Genomic DNA, 17659 nt, shown 5'->3' on the forward strand with positions numbered 1-17659 from the left:
TGTGACAAGTCCTCATCGTCGTTAATAACCTCACACTTGTCGTAAAAGCTTTTTTGCAATGAGTGTTGCTTGTCGCCAATTTTGTTGCAAATACTAATTATTTGCGATGACCTAATAAATTGCCACTAAATATAGCTTATTTGCGACAAGTTTACACATCGCCATTACATATCGTAAAATGTCGCTAAACATAAAACTCATCGCGAATAAAGACGTTTTGTGATGAATCCACTTATTACTAAAGAAATCATAAAGTCATCATAAAAGCCTTTGTTGGCATCAAGGAATGCTAAATTCAGTTTTAAATGATTGAACTTATGCATATTTCACCCATTTAACATTCATCATAACAATAATCAACATAATATCAATAAAACAATTAATTTACCAAAAAAACTAAAAATGTGTTCCTTTCCTAGCCTTCCACCCACAACATCTTTGAGAGAGTAATAAGAATTTACCAAAAAGAAAAAAGAGTAAAAGCAAGTGACATGTGGCATCCTGTCTATAAACCTTTCAGCATTAGCAATCTCAGTTACTGTTCTAATTTCTTCCAATGTAGTACCCGCCTTACCATATGCGATATTCTCCTTTATAGTAGTTGTGAATAAGATGAGCTCTTGGCTAACAAGCTGCAACTTCTTCAAGTTGATGTCATCTATGAGCACTTCACTAGCTTGGGGGTCATAGAACCTCTCCAATAGGCTAATCACTATCGACTTCCCACTGTCGCTCTCTCCAACTAGATCCACAGTTATGCCGCTTGGAACATGCAATGAGAACCCAGAAAATACATGAATGTCAGGTCTTGTAGGGTAGCTAAAGCAAACATCTCTCAGTTCTATATCACTGTTGATATCTTCCAACACAATTCAACATGACCAGTGTATCAAAGAAAGTTGCAAACATTTGAAAAACAAACCATGAGAAACAATGATTGAAAAACATTACTATATCTATATTTATTCCGTTGTAGTCTCATCAAAAGTCCTAATATCTTATAATATATTTTCATGGTCCTATATGTTTTGAAGGTGGCTCTACTGCATATTCTCTTGCATCCCTTACTGCTATATGTATAATTACTTAGTTGATTCTTCCATCATATTATGCATTGACTTGGGACTCAAAGAAATGATTGTGTTAAATGTTTCTATTCACCATCATTTCGGGTTTAGAGGTCTCTAAAGGAACAATATAATGAATTGATTTCTAAATTATTTAAATTGAAAGAGATAAATTTTAGTGACTCTGAAACACTAGAGATGTTTTTGAATAAAGAATCCTATTAAGCTACATTATAAATTAATCTTGATGAAATGGCCATTTGATAGGTGAATAAAAGGTAGAGAACCTGATAAATCTATAGATTGAATTGTTGATGAACTTCATCAACTAGAGGTCCTCGCACAATCTTCAAGGGTACCTACAGTCGAATGATATTACATTCAAGGTTTAGTAACCTTAAAACCACAAACAAGCTAACCAACATTGCTTTTTAATGGTTTCAATTTTCTCAAGTCATTATTCAGCAATTTATGATGAATAAGAAACTGGAAACTAGCTAGATTACCGATCTTGAAGCAGCTGTTTGAGGAGCACCATTTGGTCGAAATATGTATGTGCCAGAGGCCTTGAAAATTAGAATACTCATGACAATAAATAGTTACCACAAGTAGTTGAATTTCGTAACAGTGCTAATGCTAAGCATAGAAACGTCATACCTATGGGTCCTTGTCTCCAATGCTTGAACCATACCACATATCGCTTTGTTGTATAGGTATATCGACCTGATGCATTGCAACAGTAACCCTTAGGCCTCCAAGTTTTTCTCTTATTTTATTGAAAACCAATTTGTCCCACATGGATGATGGATTCCTGCATGTTCAATCACATGTAACAACACGAATGAATACATGACAATATATCCCATAAGAGTATGAAGAACATTGTAAGTTTGCTACTATTAAATGGATTCTAAGTTAAGTCTTTAAAACTATAAACTAACCCTGAAGAAGTCAAAGACCCAAAATTGAAACAAGTGTAGTTTGTTTCTACGATAGTTGTAAAGTGTAATGCTCCATGCTGCTATCTTCTATAAATGGTGTGCCAACAATCCACCCTGAGACAGAGGATACTTTTGGTGCCCAGTGCAGCAATGCTCCATGCTGCTATCTTCTATAAAAGTTGGACACATCTGTAACCGTTAATCAGTTGGTTCCACCATGGATATACACGGATATAGAAAACCTCGCTGATCAGACTATCCTACCTACAAATTAGAGGAGGAAGTGAACAAATGCAACGGTCGGGATGAACATGAAAAGCCCAACATTCATATTTTTTTTTTCTTTTCCTTCTTTTCTTCTCTATTTAATCTGCCAAAACAAAGAAGGGATTAAGAAAATGGAAGTAATGAAGATAGAAGAAAACCGAAACAATAGACTAAAGAAAAATACAAGAATGAAATCAGAATTCCAATGAAAAATTCCAAAGAAAACCCAATTCAGCTACAAATTATAGATTGTTGTCATTCCAAAATTACAACTAGATAATAAGTTACAAAAACAATAAGCAGCACAAAAGATTAATTTATCCAGTGGCATCAAACTGATCAGATAATTGGAATAGTCCAACCGTAGTCAACTACTAAACAGGGGTAGGTGAATGTTAGTTAATTATCTTATAATTGAATGATACATGTGCCAATGCTTACATGCCAAGGCAATGCAGCTGTCTCCTTGCACTAGTGGACGTAGCTCGTGTGTAAATGGGGTGACAGAAGGCTTGATGCTATGTCTGGCAAGAATGCCGAATGGTGAGATGGATTTGTTGGTGGAAGGAGGGCTCAGGTTCTAAAGCCTTCGAGATTAGAATTCAACATGCAGCTTCAACAATCTACAGCATGAGAAATCAATCATTTGGGTTGATTGGTTAGAAGTACCTCAGAATAGGAACAATTCATAAAGAACTCACATTCAACAAAAAAGAAAAAAAAAAGCTTATAAAATAGTGGCATGGCTCTGGATCATCTGGTTTTTATGATTTCAGACATATGGAGTATCCACAGTTAGGTATAATAGATGAACAGTTTGGATCTCATGCATATGTGCCTTACGTAATTGATATAACTAAGATATTAGCATCTAGCATTGGATACTTGAAAAGAAAACAAAATGACAAGTGGAATTCTACATATTTACTACTTTGCATTGGAACAAATAACCAACCAATTAAAAATCAGACATTTCCAACCAATTAAAAGAACAAAATTCTTGTCAATTACAAGAGATGAACTGATAAATGAAGATTTGTATTGCATTAATCATACTGATTGAAGATTAGGCTCACTAACTGTTCAAATTGAATATATAGGCCACATCAAGGGCCCAGATTGGTCTGATTGAAGATTTACAAGAGTCCAATTGAACTGTGATAGATCCAATGCACGATTTTGATTGACAGACTATTCAAGAATTGAGTTATGAAGTTGAGATAAGTTAAGCTTAGACGCATCTTCATCTCATCCTTATTTTTGCCAATGGACAATTTGTCTCGTCTGCAAAAAGAGATACATCCAAGTTATTCCCAAGTGTATGAAATTGTATACTAAGCAACACAAAACTAAAATGGTTGTGACACAACACACCTGAAATATCACATTTTCCATTAGCTTTCTTTGTATTTTCATCATTATCTTTATATATATATATATATATATATATATATATATATATGTATATATATATATATATATATATATATATATATATATATATATATATATATATATATATGTAGCATGTCAAAGCCACTTGAAATATCACATTTTCCCTTAGCTTTCTTTGTATTTTCATCATTTTCCTGTAAAAAGAGCATATCATAGCCATGATGAAGTTACCTCTCGATTCTAACCAAAAAGGGAATAAAACAAATGACAACTAGAAAGATTGTTGTAACCATCAGCTGACTTGTACATTTTGGTCCATTTGAGGATGAGACTACCTAATTTTTAAGGTAGAGATCTAAGCATTATTACCAACTAGATGGAAACATTGGCTCTTCGGAAGGGTTTGTGTGTGGTATCTCCTTTGGATGATTGAAGAGGACTCAATAATGTCATTAAGTGGGTTTCTCCTGATCCACCAAGCCCATGGAAACTGTTCTTTTCTATTTCTTATATTAGCAATCATTGTATAGAGTTGTATCTTGTATTCGACAATTAAAAATATATGTGCCAGAGAATGTAATGGTTGGTTTAAGCTCGGTATCAGATGATACCCGCTAAATATCACCCATGCCGATGTGAGTTTTAGTTTCACCAATTTAGAATTATACTGAGAATAAATTAAAAAAGAATCATATTCTTGGGATCAAAGAATTAAAATAAATAAATAAATAAGAAGAAGAAGTGATACTTATCAAGTTACACGTGTTAATTTGGACAAAATTTTAAACTGTAATGGTCTCTCTCTCTCTCTCTCAAAATGCATTATTTTAGTGTAACACCCTGGAATTCGAGGGTCGCACATGCGCTCAACTCCCGAGTTCCCGAGAGTCACTTACAACCGATTTCCATTAATGAGCATTTAATCCAGTTTAATTGCGCAGCCTGAAATTTCCTGGAACATGAACATAACCACACAAGTCTACTGAGATGAAAGAGATCTATCATATATACAGGTCTTAAACTATAAATGGGTCACACAAAGTGTTGCCCAACCAAAACAACAAAAGAATACTATGTCCAAAAAAATAATACGGTTGAGCCCACAGCCCAGCAATCCCGATCCTGCCCATCAAGCCGATGGAGAGCCGCTCATCAACTGAAAATAAGATAGCTCGTCCTCCTCGTTGAGGCTCACCTCGCCAGGCTCCTCTAGTCCTAAGTCACCTGTATCTATAAACGGGTCTAGTTGGTGTTTTAAAACACCGTCCCAGAATGGGAGTGAGTGATCAACTCAGTGGGTGCTATTAGTCTCAAGTTATCATAGGCATCAACTATAATATGATCTTAATGAAAAGTAGACAATCACATACGTCTAAGTAATCTTATTAATGCACATGTATGCAGCATGACATGATGCATGCCCTCACCACAACGCTCCCTCGAGCGATACCATCTAACGATCGCAAATGACAACACTCCCTTAGTGCGACTTCGACTGCCGAGTCGCCATCCTAACTAGTGCAATGCAATGCGATCGTGTTAGCCGAGTTATTAGTTAGGTCCATTCATCCAGCATATTGGGGAATCTGGTACACCCCATGTATCAACGCCCTAATCTGGTTGCGAGGTCAAGACCCCCCAATGCGTGAGGCCGAGACCCCGTGGTCCATGATCCCGTCGAGTTCCTCATCCCCGACTTCAAACACATGAAGAGTGTCGAGAGAAAGAGATCGCTCACGGTCACTACGGGGAGGCGCGGTACCCCAACGTAGGCCGACAGCTCGGACATAGTGTCCCATTCCACCATGCCCGGCTCACGAGACTGTGGACTAGTGTCAAGTGGGTTATTGATGGGCTATAACGGTTGTAGGGTGGATCAAGTTCCATACATATGTGAGCAAACATGATTAACAATCACGATTGGCCAGTGAGTAGGCTAGACCGCACGAGTCAGGCGAGCGCGCGACGGACGACATCGAGCGCAGGAGGCCCATGTAGTCGAACTACTGCTGCCCATGCGCACTCGCCCAAATCCACGGGTTTAGCCTTAGGGTAGCCCTACCAATGGGGCTACCGTCTCTCCTCATATTTTCTAACCAACCCAAGGGTTTGAGAACGGATCATTATATACTAACATCAAGGTTATCAACAAGCATAACAGTGTTCACATATATCGTAACATATGATTCAAATACTTCTATCGGGCAAGCTACAACATCATGATTAAGGTGCAAGTGAGTAGTGTGGATTAGGGAGGAAGTTAAGCACTTCCTATGCCTCAAGGGATCAAATACACAAAGCAATGGATCCTACACACTAGGAAGCAAACACATATGAGGGAAATCAACCAAACATGAGCATGAAATCATCCATATACCAAATCATGTGAGAGGCAATATCAATCATCAAATGAGCACTAAGCATGCAAATCCATACAATTCCAACGACATGTCATTCCTAGGTTTCCTCTAGATTCTTTAATATAACATTCCAAACAAACAAAATCATTAAACTCCTACTATAATTGGTGCTAGGCCACGTAAGGATAATAGTCCGCACCTTCGGATTCGTTGAAGGCTTGAGAATGACCTAGGAGCGGGGATTTTGGGATCGAATTGCCGGAATCCCTAAAGCATACATTTGTATGTTAGAATCTCATGTAAGTTCATCCTCTTTACAAGGGTTCCAAGCAAAAGGGATGAAGGATCTTACCTAGATGATCAACGGACGATCCTTGGGGTTGTAGTGTTGGGTGTTCCCTTTGAAACAAGAATAGGGAGATGCAAGATCGGCTTCCTTAGTCCCCACCTCGATCTAGGGTCCACCTTGAATCTCCTCCCCTCACACTATCCTCTCCTCTTAACTCTCTCACTCTCTTTCTCTCTTGGTGGTTGTGGTAAAATGAGGGAGAGTTATGAGAGCTAGGGTTTATTCCCTAGACTTGGGCCCTTTGGCCTTCCCAAAATCCAAAAATAGCCCACTAGAACTCATTTTTGGAGTTGGTGTGGCCCTAAAACTCATTTGGCCAGCAAATTTGGTGGGTAGGTGCCCTATGGCCCGATTAGGGCCCGTGTAAAATTTGGGAGCAAACGGATGAACGGTTGTGGGGTTTGAGTCAACGATTCTGATCTTTAAACGGCCCTAGGGGTTCCATTCTGGTGATTGGAGTGGTTCTGGTGTCCCTCTAGCTATGAAATTCATGTGATAGTTGCTTCATGGCCTGATGAAGGGCCATACAAAATTTGGGGGCGATCAGATCTGGGGTTTGGTCGTACGGGTCCGATTTGTGATCGACGGTCACCGTTCCATGATCGGGTCCCAGAGTTTGTGGATGGGTGTGGGAAAATTCATTAGACCTCCACCACAAATGTAGAAGAGATCCAATGGTTGGATAGCCTGGTACATCGGTTTCATTGCAAGCACCAGATTCCGGTCCTGGCATTGGTGGGGCGCATTTGGTCAGTGCAAGATCTCACTTTTAGGTGTCCATTGGGTCCGTGTTCTGCGATGGTCCACAAGCCCAGTGAGATTTATGGTTCCCTTCATTTTTAGAATTTTCTGACCTTCCTACATCACGGTGTAGCCCATACGGGCTGCCGCTAAGGGCAAATGAGCCATCTGGCTTGACGGCCCACACTGGGTCCTGTCATGACCCGACCGGTTTATTCTAATGGGCTAATCCTAGGTTGATTTGCTTGTGGTACCTCACCGTGCATGGTTTAAATAATCAGTCCTGCGAAAAATCCTACGTGGACGCCCCAGGACACTGTACTGGTTGGACGGGTTGTTACATTTAGGGTAAAACATGACAAAACAGTAGAATATGGAATTTCTTACCATACACAGTGCACCAATGGCTAGTGCTATCTTCTCAGCAGATAAAGGACTGGATTCCTCTGCAATTTTACACATACTTTGCAAGAAAATAAATAGAATAAGTTTTGTCATATGTGCTTGCTAAGTCAGGTGTTTATATATCTACCTTGTTTTTGGATCTGTATTAACCTTATATTTTGATTCTCCTTAAATAAAAATTTTCACTGCTTGTCAAAAATAAAAATGGATTATCAATTCCAAAGAACCACAAAAAAGGAAGGTGAGTAGATTTTATTACTAATCAAGAACAGGTGAAGGCCCACACTATGCCAAAATCGTGGAATTGAAACAGACCAAATCCATCGTAAAACCAAATAAACAACGGATTTCGTCTGTCGCTTGGTTCGTCGCTGTTTACTAGTTCATTTTTTCTTTCCGACGGATAAAATCCGTCGTTGAATCTACGACGGATAAGGTCTGTTGCATATTACCGACGGATAAGATCCGTCGCAAAATTAAAAATCCGTCGCTGAAATTCAGATAAAAACCCTAATTTTTCATCATTAAAAATATTGGCGACAGATTTAGTCCGTCGCTAAAATAACAGTAAATAAAAAAAATATCATCAGAATTTTTTTTTATTTTTTTTTCAATCTTACACCTGATAGTCATTCATTAAATAATTCACATGATTTTTAAATAAGATTCCTATTCACAAAAATGATAGATACACATATAATTTCCAACTTTTATTATGGGGAGATCCTGCTGAACAAGTATGCCATACTTACACCCCCATAACACTCAAATTCTACAAGGACTTGTAGAGGAACGAGTTGTTTGATATACCATTTTTCAGCAGTCCATTGCAGGTCATTGATTGAATGAGCTAAGATGATCTAAGAAAAATGAGAGAATTTGGAAAAGAAAAATCAAATTTGGACCTTTAAAGCTGTATCGGCCTATAACAACTTGAATATGCTCATATAGCCAATATAGCCTGATACAACCCAGTTTTTCATTGGGACCTATACGAAATGGAAACAACTATGTTAATCCATGTTGTTCACTAATCAAATCCTGAAATGGAAACAACTATGTTAATGGAACTTACATGGAAAGGTATATAAGTATGCCTGCCATTAACACGTCCCACAATGGAGCCTGTGCATCCAGCCATAGCACCATCAACAACAATCTGAGCAAGGAGTGTGCAACATATGTTATCTGATCTGATGCATTGCTTGGAATAGCCCGGATCATATATGTTGGATCAGTGAAACATCACATAATTAAATAAGCTCACTTATCATAAGTTTTGTTAAATATCCCAGGAGAAAGAAACTAATTTTTTTTGCTAGAGACCTAGATATTTGAGATTTATCACCATCTTCTGTCTTCTTGAGAAATAATCCTACAGATTACAAACAAAAGGTCATCATGATGTATCTGTTTTATCCATCACGATTATTTATTTTTTTCCAAATCAGGTTAGAATATGAGCAAAGAGAGAGAGAGAGAGAGAGAGAGAGAGAGAGAGAGAGAGAGAAGAAAGAAAAAGAGGACATGAAAACAAAACAAACCAGATTTCTGCAATGGTGCAATGGAAAGAGACTTGGACCTTCAGTGCTATCCATGCCCGGAATTCGATCAAGCACAAAAAATTAATTGTAAGATAAACCTGTACGAAAAACAATATCATATTGATAAGCATATAGTACATCCAAATTCAGTTTCCATAGAAATTGGCAACCAAATCATAAGAGGGCTTTCATTGAAAGAGAAGATATGAGCAGTATATAGGAGTTTTCAGCTACTAAGGCTAATACGCAGAAAATCTTTTGGACTTCTCCATGCTGTAGCCGCTAATAAGAGCACTATTCTTCAATAAGGAGTTTCCTCAAAATCTGGACAGGGACCAGTCATTATCATAAATTCATGTTAATGAATCTCGTAACTTCGGCAGAACTTCCATTGTAAAGACCGCATCCATTCCGTACCATTTTCCATGCATATGTGCATGATGATCGATGCCCTTAGCTAGACCTGGATTGGTCGTTCATAGTACATACCCGATTGACCGGAACCCCAAGACCTCGAAACCTATCTCATATCGACCGCCCAGTCGCCGCGATTGTGGAGGTACCACCCGTGCATCGGTATGATACTCCGTTAGTGAGATACGCTGTGAAGAATAATAAGTGTATCATGTGTGCATGGCGCCATGTATTTCATTCCACACATGTGCACAACACATGTGATACACACATGTACATGCTACACATGGATAAGAGAATCTCTACCCATGTGTGTGATGTCACACACCCATACCCCTCCCTCTCTCATGCACACCTCAAGTCAACTCTCCTCCATGCCACACCTCATGTATGACATCATCATACCATGTCATCTCATGTCCCTTTAATCCACCATTAATTACAAAGCATCTATTAATTACCATAATCCTAGCCTAAGCTAACTTAACCAAAAATTTATCCATTTCTTTATAAATACCCCTCTATCCCTTAGCATTTCACCATTTTCCATGGAGAGAGAGAGAGAGAGGAGTGATTTTGGTGGGCCATCAACACCATTAATCCCATCCCTTCCATCCATCTCAACCATCATTTCCATCCCTTCCATCCATCTCAACAATCCTTGTAATTCATCAAGGTGATACACCCTCTCCACTTATATTTATTTTTATTTTCATTGTGTTTATGGATGGTGAAGATGACACTCTAATGTTAGGAATGATATGGATGATGAACATAATATGAATGATGGTGGAGATAATTATAATGATGATGATGATGCTATTAATGGTGTGGATGCATAGGAGAATATATATATATATATATATATATATATATATATTAAAAAAGAAGAAGAAGAAGAAGAAGAAGAAAAATCAAATTATTCTAGACTTCTTGTGGGACCCATTGATAGTGGGCCCCACCAAAATGTTTATATGACATCCAAATCATTCAAGCATTGGCCCATTAGGGTGGCCAAACTCACACATGCACACACACACATGCACATATCAAAGAAATATATATATATATATATATATATATATATATATATATATATATATATATATATATATATATATACACACACACAACACACACACACACACACACACACACACACACATATATATATATATAAGAGAGAGAGATGGAGAGACGTTGCTGCCCAGCGTATAGGGACGCTGCTTGCCTGCTGCATGAATTGGAAAGGAGGGGCTGTGGGCCCATCATATTTCCTAGTTCATTCTAGGCCTTGAGCCGAAAAATGAAGCCAATCCAAATCTCTGGTAGGTAACACCATCAAAAAAATTATTTTAAAGGTAATAATTTGTTAGGGCCCACTATGATGTTCTGTACGTCGAAAAATAATGAATATTGGACTTGTTACATTTGTCCCGGGCCATAGAACCCAGCTGATGGACTGGATTGTCCTATTGTGGGCCCAATACTTGAAAAACTATCATTTAAAAAAAATGGCAGCACCTGACGTTGTTGCTGTCAGCGTCAAAATGATGCTGCAGCAAGCAGCGTCTACTACTGGACGCTGGAAGAATGTGGCCCCACCACAGGCCCCACGTTGATGTATCATGAACATCAGCACCGTACATTTAATGGGTTCCGTTTAAAAATGGGTCACCCTCAAATTTTAGCCATACATGAAACTCAGGTGGCCCACACCATTAAAAATCATGTAAAGACATGCTAAAACATATAGAAGTAATTTATGGGGCCCACTTGAAACTTTGATGCATTTGAAACTTGGACTGACCCTTCCACCAAGTGGGACACACATAATGGATGGACTGGATCTCTCAAGTGACTCACCTTGATAAGAAAATATACAAATAATAATAATAATAATAATATCAAAATAAAATAATGGTGTGAGGAAGTGACGTCCTCACTGGACGTCCACATTTGGGATAAAATTTTGTGGGCCGATCATGGCCACACCATGATGTATGTGCTAAATCCACACCATTCATCCATCTTACTAGCACCATTTATTGTATGGTCCCAAAAATCAGGCCGATTAGAAGTTCATGTAGGCCATGCCACTTGGACAGTGGAAATTGTACACAAATACTTAGATTTTTCTAGGGCCCACCTTGCTGATGAAAGGTATATCTGGGCCATTCATTCACTCATTCAGACCATTTTAAGTCATGAGTAAAAGAATGAGGCAGATCCACAACTTAGGTGGACCACACTATAAGAAACAGTGGGAATAAAATTCCCTACTATTAAATCATTTGAGTTCTACTATGATGTGTGACTGCCACCAAAGTTGGGTCAGCCATTAGATCGTGGAGCCAACTCGTTACATGTATTTTACATCCCAGTCGTCCATCATTTAGACCATTCATGTGTTATAAGTCCCACTCGACGTATGTACCTTATATCCATGTCATTCATCTAATGGGTGATATCAGCTATGATGTTGTTTGTTATATGAATTGTTCATGGGGTGAACCCTACCATGTCAATGGGACCCACAATTATACAAAATATAATAATAATAATAATAATAATAATAATAATAATAATAAGGAAATGGAATTGCATGCTTACCAATGAAAGCTTCCCTGGACATAATGCGATGCATGTGAAGCCCACCTAGGTGCATGTGTTGTATACCCACATTGCCTATATATTTTTCAGTCACTTGAGAAGTGAGCCCACCTCCTGCCCGTGGACACAAGATGAAGTAGAACTCAATTTATGTGAGCCAGGCCATGCTACAAGTAGAAACAATGTAATAACCATTGGAAATTCTTAGGCTCTAGTGTGCACTTATATGCTGGGATGCTTCCTTAACCATGGACTCCACTTTGTAGTATGATGTAGATTTATGCCTTTCATCGGTTTATCCTCATCATTTTAGAGTATGGTTCCATAGACTAGTCAGATCCAAATCTCATGCCATGGGAGCAATATTGATCACTTGTCCACCGTTAAATATTTCCTAGAGTTGCAGTAATGTTTGTGAGAAATTTATCTATCTATTCCTTTTAACCGATCATGGACCACCTAATATACATGTTTTACCAGTCATTCATCTATTTTGATTAGATCATTTTAGAGTGTGGGGCTTCCTATATATTTACTGCAATCTAAGTTGTTTTCATGGTGCCTATTGTAATAGTTATTCCTCATTTAGTCCGCCAGTTGGTAGGAATCATGTGGATCACTACACTATAAGAATTTGGGATCTTGGGTGGCCCAACTAGTAGTGTGAATTGGTGAAAGTTGTATGGACCACCACATGTGAGTGCTTGATTCTTTATAGCACACCTAACTATATGAAATTTGGGGCAATCATGTGACTACTTGTCTAAGTAGATTTATGCAAATTTTCATTTCAACATAACAATAAGTAACATGATTGAAGGATAAGAAGCAAAGAATAGGACATCCATAATGGCTTTCTCTATTAGTGGGTACATGATAGGAAATCGTGTTATCGACCCATTGCTAGAAATGGTTCAATTTTCCATTGGCCTGCCAGTGGAAGCAAGTTCTCAAGCTTCCCTGCTTGGAGAAAATGCACCCAATGGTTGTAACAACAAACACATAATCTGATCAACATTTATATATCTTTTTACAAAATCCAACCACAATGACCGAATGCATAAACACTACAATTGGAAGCAGAGAATGCGCACCATGTTGTCAGTAGATCTAATAGAATGTAGATGGTTACTAATAGACACAAAGAGTGTGACCTAGCCCATTATGTCCATACCATGACTGCCAGCATAATAAAGTTGGGGTAATCCTATGAATTCATAAACCTGAAATTGATGAATGTCACCATCAAATATTGATTGAATGGAATGTCACAATAAGATATATATTGCTAGGGAGATTGAGAGAGAGGGAGTGAGAGAGAGAGAGAGAGAGAGAGAGAGAGAGAGAGAGAGAGAGAGGGTGGGGGGAGAGGGTGAGGGCGAGGGCGAGCGTGCGCGAGAGAGAGAGGGAGGGAGAGGGAAAGTGACGCGCCAGAGGGATTTCGAGATTTTTACCCCAAAATAACCCACCCCGCTAGTATGTTGAGTACTGTAAATGCATTAACGGTCCTATTATGGGCCCGTGGGGCCCACCGTGATGTATGTGGTTTATCTAATCTGTCCATTAATTTTAAAATATAATTATAAGTCATTAAATGAAAAATGAGGCAAATCGAAGGCCCAAGTAGACCACACCAAAGATAAATGATAGGGACTTGATATCCACTATTTCCTATGGTGTGGTCCACTTAAGCCTTCGATCTGCCTCATTTTTTGGGCTCAGCACAAAAATTATCTTTCAAAATGGATGGACGACTTAGATAAAATACATACACATCAGTGGCCCCCATGGAGGCTCTTAGGAGACCGTCCAACTCTAGGTGGGATACTATTCGTTTGCTACGGATTAAATCTGTAGTAATTTAGCTACAGTTTATATCCTTAGAAAAATGCTCCTATAATCTGTATCCTTTGTTATTTTTTGGTAGTGATCATACTATTTCCTATGGTGTGGTCCACTTGAGCTTTGGATATGCTTCCTTTTTGTACTGTACACCTAAAATTATCTATTAACATGGATGAACGGAGTGGATAAAATAAATAAATAACTGTGCACCCCGCAGAGTTTACTCAGATTGTAAGGGTACTAAGTTACTCAGTACACAATCCGCTTCCATTAGAATACTACCCGCCCATATGGTAATCCATTCGGTCAGGGTATGTGGGGCCCACCATAATGTGAGTGTTTTATCCATCCCATTCATTATGTGTGTCCCACTTGGATGAGCGGTCAGACCAAGTTTCAACCGCATCCAAAACTCATGTGGGCCCCACCAACTGCTTTTTATATATTTTAGGATGTGTTCACATAGTTTTGATGGGATGGCCCACCTGAGTTTCGTATACGAATGATTTTTGAGATATCTGATAACCAAAAAGGGACACATCAAATGCATGGTGTTGATGTTCGACACACATCATGATGGGCCCACAAAACCTACATCAATTCTTAAGTTTTCATGAGGTCGGTAAATTGGGTCACAATTTTGAACAGAATATTTGGCCCATTTTACATGTTTGGTCCATTTACTCTATTTTGTTAATCAATACCCTCAATTTGACTAGTTATTTGCCCCGATCAGGCTACATATGAGAAATATTGGGCATACAAGATTGCTCAAAATTTTGAATGAAATTTGATTTAAACATATGAAATTATTTACTGTTCAATTCGGACTGATTAAATTGTCCAAAAACAGTTAAAGGTTCAATTAGTGGATGTGCCTAATAATTTACTAAAAAATATTTTTCTTTTCCACAAATAAATCTCAATTTCCATTTAAAAATCACATTTTCTTCAAAATGTATATTTTTTTACTCTTAATTTTTCTTTCAAAACTTTTAACAAAATATCATTTTAATTATTAAATATTTCAAAATAAAATACAAATTCTCAATTTTTATTTTCAAAATCTCAAAAAATTTCTCAAAAAAAAAAAAAATTTCTCAAAAATTTCAAAATGCTGATTTTTTTCTTCAAAAGCATCATTTTGTTTTCAACTTTTCAATTTTCTTTTTTAAAATGATTTTTTTTTTTTTCAAAATCTCAATGTTTATATAAATAACTTTTTCTTTTAATTCCAAATTTTAAACATTTTCGATTAATTTTCAATATCACAAAAATTTTCAACTTCTTTACTTTCCGTTTCAAAATATCTGTTTTTTGTTAAAGTATCAATTTTTTTAATATCATTTTATCTTAAAATTTTCAATTCTTTCGAACTTCTCCATTTTTTTAAAGCATTTTTTTTTTTTTGAACTGGTCAATTTTTCAATGGTAGTTCTCAATTTTATTTTATTTTTCAAAATACAAACTCTCATTTTCTTTTTCAAAATATTTTCATTTTTCAACGTTGTCAAATTTTCACATTTTTTAATCTTTTTAATTTTCTTTTTCAGGATATTATTTTTTTCTCAAAATCAATTTTTTTAAAAAAAATTATCAACTTTATTCGATATTCTTTTTTTCCCAAAAAATAGATTTTTATTAAATCATCTATCCATGCATCTATCCATCCAACCATACTATCTATCCATCCAACATCCAACCATCTCATTCATACATCTAATCATCCCATCAGTCATCAAAACATCCATCCATCCATGCCATCTATCCATACAACCACCCCATCCATCCATCCATACATCCATCCAACCATCCCATCCATCCATTCATCCATCTATCCCAGCTATCCATCTAACCATCCATCGAACTAACCCATCCATCCATCCATATCATCTATACATCCAAACAACCACCCATCCATTCTCATCCCAACCATCCAATCATCTATCCATCCCATCCAAACATCCATCCATTCCATCCAACCATCCATCCCATCGATCAATCTATCAATATCCATCCATCTAACCATCCAACCATCCCATCGACCAATCTATCCATCCGTCCATCCAGTCATCAAATCCGTTCATCTAACCATCCAACCATCCCATACAAACATCCATCCATCCCATCAATCCATCCCAAATATCTCATTCATCGATCCATCCATCCCATCTATTCACATATTGATCTATCCAACCATCCCATTCAACCATCCATCCAACCAACCATCCCATTCAACCATCCATCAAACCAACCATCCAACCATTCCATCTATCCATCCATCTAACTATTTCATCCCATCTATCCATCCATCTAACTATTCCATCCAACCGTCCAAACATCCATCCACCCAACCATTTACCCACCATTCAATCGATGATTGAAGCTTGATTTAATGATCGAAAGCACTTTGTGTTGTACGATCATTGATTGAGAGGTTGATTTTGTGATTGTTGGTGATGTGCAACATTCGATTGTTGATTAGAGACTTAATGAAGTGATGTACAATGATTTCCACCATCCGATAAAGGATTGAGGTTGATCGGATGGTCAACAACACTTTCTATTGTTCGATTGTTGATTGGAGGTCGATCAAGCGATTGTCGATGTGCATCATTCCATCGTCGATAGGGGAATTGATAAAAAGATTTATGTTAATTTGTACCATTCAATCATTAATTGGAGGTTCATCAGATGTTCAACAACACTTCGTGTCGTCCGATTGTTGATTAGGAAGTCGATCGAGCGATCATTAGTAATGTGCACTGTTTGATCGTCAATCAGGAACTTAATGAGGCAATATCATTAGTTTCCACTGTTTAATTGATAAGTACATAAACAGATGAAGGAAAACTATTCATAAGAGTATATAGGTATATAATTTACGATGTTATTGCAAATACTCTACCCTTTCACAATGAAACTACATTCGTCACAAATAGTTTTAGTTGAAATTTGTTGCAATGAGTTAAGTTAGTCGTCGCTAAAACAAACTATTTGCAGCGATTTTTTATATTGTTGTAAAAAATGATGTTTTGCAACGACACTCAATTCGTCGCATAAAGTGGACATTAGTGATGACAATTGAAACGTGTGGCGAAACGTCTTTCCCGCTATATAATCTTCCCGAAAAAAGTTGGTGGGAAACGCTTTAGAGACGAGAATTATATCTTGTCACAAAAATGTCGACTATTTGCAATGCTTTACAATGTTGTTGCAAATACTATAACATTTTGCAATGAAACTACATTCACCGTAAAAGATTTCAGTTTGTATTTGTCGCAACGAGTTAACCTGGTTGTCGTTAAAATAAACTATTTGCAGCGGCTTTCGTGTCGTGGCAAATAATAATATTTTGCCACGACACTCAATTCATCGCATAAAGTGGACATTAGCAATGACAATTGAAACGCGTGGCGAAACGTCTTTCCTTCCATGTAATTTTTTCGGGAGAAATTGTAAGAAACGTTTTAGCGACGATAATTATAGCTCGTCGCAAAAATGTTGACTATTTGTGATGATTTATAATGTTGGTACAAATACTCTAACATTTTACAATAAAACTATGTTCGTCGTAAAAGGTTTTAGTTTGTATTTGTCGCAACGAGTTAACCTGATTGTCGCTAAAATAGACTATTTGTAGCGACTTTCGTGTCGTGGTAAAAAATAATATTTTGCCACGACACTCAATTCATCGCATAAAGTAAACATCAGCGAT

General features: G+C 37.4%; 1 long non-coding RNA gene across 1 annotated transcript; it reads right to left on the reverse strand.

Annotated features, from left to right (window-relative positions):
* Positions 1-367: 367 nt before the first annotated feature.
* On the reverse strand, positions 368-1822 carry LOC131255983 (uncharacterized). The gene is made up of 3 exons (XR_009176550.1): positions 1725-1822; positions 1574-1633; positions 368-1426 (listed from the first exon to the last, which is right to left on the reverse strand). It is a non-coding gene; the product is annotated as an uncharacterized LOC131255983 (long non-coding RNA).
* Between the last annotated feature and the right edge of the window lie 15837 nt (positions 1823-17659).

Source organism: Magnolia sinica, chromosome 9 (genome assembly GCF_029962835.1).
Source record: "Magnolia sinica isolate HGM2019 chromosome 9, MsV1, whole genome shotgun sequence".
Taxonomy (NCBI): domain Eukaryota; kingdom Viridiplantae; phylum Streptophyta; class Magnoliopsida; order Magnoliales; family Magnoliaceae; genus Magnolia; species Magnolia sinica.